The sequence below is a fragment of the Clytia hemisphaerica genome, unplaced genomic scaffold (assembly GCF_902728285.1).
Source record: "Clytia hemisphaerica strain Z4C2 unplaced genomic scaffold, Clytia hemisphaerica genome assembly, whole genome shotgun sequence".
Taxonomy (NCBI): Eukaryota; Metazoa; Cnidaria; class Hydrozoa; order Leptothecata; family Clytiidae; genus Clytia; species Clytia hemisphaerica.
Window position 1 is genome coordinate 861,493 of NW_027104020.1, and position 4,770 is coordinate 866,262.

The following is a 4,770-nucleotide window of genomic DNA, read 5'->3' on the forward strand; positions in this document are numbered from 1 at the left end:
AGTCACTATTACTAACCGGAGTTGAACAAAAGACTATACGACGTCTTACTCCGGTTCCACGGGGCTATTCGGAGTTCAACACCATATGGAATTTCACTCCGGTTGGAACAGTTCCTCCATTCTCCTCTTTTATTTCAACACAGTCACAAAAAAACAATGAACTTTCGAATATCTTATTATTTACGCATTACAATGTCTTCTTTTTCCTTTCTCTCTCCTATACAATTTCACCAACCCTATCCCCGTTCCACCCCTCATTATTTATTTATAAACGTATAAACACAGTTTCGATAGCTATAAATAGTCTAAATATAAAAAAAAGTTTTTATTTACATTCTAACATCGAAATATTCTAAAATAAATATTGCGCACCCGACCTCCCCCTCGCGCACGTGATGGGTGATTGCGACATCTCAACTTCTGCGATGGAGTACACGAATGGAGGGTGAATTTCGTCTGTAATCTAGTTGAACAAGCGGCACGATCCACAAACGAGGATTTTCTGAAAACATAAAAACAGAGAAAGCAGTCAATTGAATTACGAAATAAAAGTCAAGGTAAACTAAAGATCTGCGCCAAATTCTCAATTGGGTATCTATGTGATAAAACAGGTATAATATTTGAGTGACTTATAATCAATTTTAAGTGAGTAAAATTTGATGGCCGTTAACGTAGAGGGGGGAGGGGGTCAGAACCATAACGGCCAAATGCCGTTAAAAAATTCGAAAGTCGAATGTCGACGGCCCCTAAGTCAGTAGTAGAAAATTTCAAATTTACTGCTGCTGGTGGTCATTATTCAGTTCAAACACTTTAAATAATTTCCAAATAAAATAAGCTCTTTCACAGCATTTTCCTCAGAATTCTTAAAAATGTTCCTGGCAAAATGAAATGCATGGAAAGGTTCGTGATCGCTGTCTTATAATATTGGAATGTTTCAAGGGGTTTGAAGTCATTGATTGCATGATTTGCTTTTTTGATTGCATGAATGTATGAAAACTAGTAGTGATTTATAAATTAGTGATATTTTTGTAAAAATTGATTTTATTCTTTACCACTTTTAGTTATGACATCCTAAACTTTCAAAAAGTCCATATTACAATGTCACATTTACTTTAACTTTATAAAACTAAAGAATCAAAACAATGACAAGACAGACTACATTATTACTAAAACTACACATCAATGTGTTATTGTTTTTATGACTTCATGATTGAAATAGGGTCTTTCTTCACATGATATGTTTGTTGAGAAATTCTAGAATGATCTTTTAAAACTCATGCTACAATGCTATTAGCTGGGAGACCCGTCTACTCTGTTCGTGTGATTTCAGAGTATAGCATTTAGTTAAAACGAATAAAAATATAGAAATAACAGAGTAGCCGGGTATTTTTGTAGATGCCAAATCTGGTCGCAGAATTCTATTGGCTGTCAAACAATTGTTGAAATCACGCGATATTATTGTTTTGATTGGAAGTGCGTGAACCTGATTGGCCAACCTTATCAACGGCTTTTTTGGCACGAAATTCAAAGCAAATGTAAACAAATTCAAACTGGGTCAAAAATACCATACTCTCAATGAGTAGTTTCTGATGGGATTTTTGCTTATGTGGTGTAAGTTTGAATAGAGAGTATGGATCTCCAGACTACAATGCTATACTCTTTAGAGTTTTAATTTTTTATTTTTTGTTATTTACTTTTGTGGAAAGTTGTATTGAACAGATATTTTTGTACTTTTAATCAGGGAGATTTAGTTAAAGCTACAAGTATTACAAAATCGAGCACATTAAATGACTTTTTGTCTTCTAATTTTCCAACATCCTCTTCTTTGGCATTATTGTTATGACTCACTAATAAATTCTAGGTGAAATGTAAGGTTTTATTAGTTTGCTTTTTAAATTCTGCATTCGATTTCTTGTACATTTTGAGATTTCTTCGCTTTGCGAAAACAGAACGCTCTTTCCGCAACCCTTTTTATGTTGATTAACTGTTATAAAAATATATTGAAATTGAAATTGAAAATTGATTCTTACGTTCTTATGTGCTAACAGACGTCACTATTTCGCTAAAGGATGAGCGTCTACGGCATTTCGGACCTCTACGGCATTTCGGACTTTAGGTGTCGAACCGGGTTCTGGACCTACTTTTTGAAAACTTGTGTTTTTTGATTGCTGTTTTGTTTTTCTGCTTGGCTTTTTAAACTTTATGTCTATTGGTTTGTTGATTCTTAAAATTCTCATTTCTTTACAGAATGTTTGATTTATATATTTAATTAAAAAAATGGAAAAAAACGTATAGTTATAAAAATATTAGTCGCTTTTTATGTTTCATATTTATTTTATTTAGTATTTTCAACACTTTCTCTCCTTGAGGTCAGATCTCTGATCTTCAACATATATATTTTAATCTTCTTGAAATCATTCTTTGTTGCCTGTCGTTTGTTTCAGTTTCAGTATTCGTTTTTGTTCTGTTCATAGTTAGCCATTCCAGGGTCAAATTGAAACTATTCTGGTGGCAATCAACAGAGGCGTATTTAGGGTAGGTCAAGTANGCCATCCGTGGTAGTGAATTGTGTCACTTTTGATATTATGCTCCTAATTAGGTGTAGAATTGACAAAAATAATTTGCCCTTCGAATCTCCTGCAGTTTTCCAGTTAATCGATTTTTAGTTAATCGATAGGACTTATCAAGGGTTCCCTCCCTTTACTATTGGTTTTTTCGAGATCTGAAAATCAAATATCTGATGTGATGCTACCAACGGATTCAATGTGAAAGGTCGATAAAGAAAATGGGGTTATTTGTTAAGTTTTGACCATCTGGTGCCGAGAAATGGCATTTGTAAGGCGAAAAATCGACGTTTTGGGCGGTTTGCGAAGACGTTAGCATTTTTCCTAGGAGCATTTTCAGAAAAAATCATTCCCACGGCTGGAAAAATTTCTCAGGCATTTTAAGGCATGTCCGAATTTTCTGTAATTTTTAAACACCAATAGCACTCGCCAAGAGGTGTTCATTCATACCTTTTTGGAAGCGTATTAGGGTGTAGAATATGAAAAGTGCTGTTCGATAATTGTTTTGTTTGCTTAAATAAAGATATATGGATAAATAATGCAAAAAATGTAAAAATGCTGACGTCAGCAAAACTTATTTTTTGAATAACTTTTGATTGGCTTACTTTAGATGCTGAAATTTTAACCAAAGTAGGACATTATGAATAGGCACATTTTAAATCAAAAAATATTTTGAAATTTTGCTGACGTCAGCATATTTTTGCAAAAATGCGTTTTTTACTTATTTCTGCTGACGTCATCAAATTTCTAAAAATGACTTTGATCCAAAATGTGCTTTTCAATATTCTCTTGCATTCTGCAAAATTTCAGCATCTAAAATTAAGCCAATCAAAAGTTATTTAAAAAATAAGTTTTGCTGACGTCAGCATTTTTACATTTTTTGCATTATTTATCCATATATCTTTATTTAGGCAAAAAAAACAATTATCGAACAGCACTTTTCATATTCTACACCCTAATACGCTTCCAAAAAGGTATGAATGAACACCTCTTGGCGAGTGCTATTGGTGTTTAAAAATTACGGAAAATTTGGACAGGCCTTAAAATGCCTGAGTTGCAACAAAATATTGTTTTTAAATGCTTTTTTAAATTTCGTCAATAAGACCCCCTATTGTCTCAATTGCCGAAAATCTGCGATATTTCCTGATGGCGACATAAGTTGCTTAGCAAAATTTACATTTTCAAACCAGGCTCAGAAGATATACCAATTATAGGGTTTCGATGGCTAGATCACGAGATATTCGGGTTTTAAGACCAATGATATTTGCTGTTAGCACATTTTACGATATTTCGGCCGAGTCAGCAAAACTTTAAAACCTTAAGGTCGTGTTCAGACATGAAAGTTTAAGTTTAAGGCTTAAGTAGTACTAAGTTGATATGGGAATTAAGAAATGTAACGAATTAATTGCTATTTCATCTTTTAGATGAATTACATAAGAGAGGAAAAAGGAATCCCCTTTTGAATGTTTGAGTGAGGCTTCGTTTTTTGATACTTCGATCCATGATATTCTCATTAAAAGCCCATTAACTGCCTAAATTGCTAGAGACGCTCCGAGTGTCTCTAAGTCATAAATTTCACGTTCTCCTTTCATAATTTACAAAGGGAGCATGCTTTTCACTTTCGAATTCTGATTTCGTCTATTCAGAAAACTGTGATAATATCGTAAAAACTTTTTTTTTAAACCAGAGGGTGATTCCTTTTTAAACTTTGGTTTAACTAATGAGAAGCGTGCCGTTAAATACAAAAGGAATATAAAAGAAACATGTAGACCTAATTGCTTTAAACCTTGGTCTGAACACGACCTAAGTATCTCGTGATCTGGCCATGAAAACTCTATAAACCATACTATTTTCAGTCAGTTAGTTAGTGTATTACAAGTAAGTGTATTGAGCATGGCTTGGAAATGTAAATGTTATTGATTTTTATGATCTTCCTCAAAAATTTGTCTCGCGCAGTGTGTTGTAAAGCAATTTGCAATTTGTATATTCTAATTTGGTTAAAAATGATGTTTATGGTATAGAAGATTAATTAACTCCTTAAAAAGAATAAGTTTTTGGATTAAAATTTGCAATTTCTATTTACCTTTCGAATTTGGGATACTGTAAATGGATCCAAAATCTTTAATACTGAACAAAAAATATTTATACTAAATTATACACTAACATAATTATTCAAAAAATTCATTAGATACAAGGTTTCCTAGTT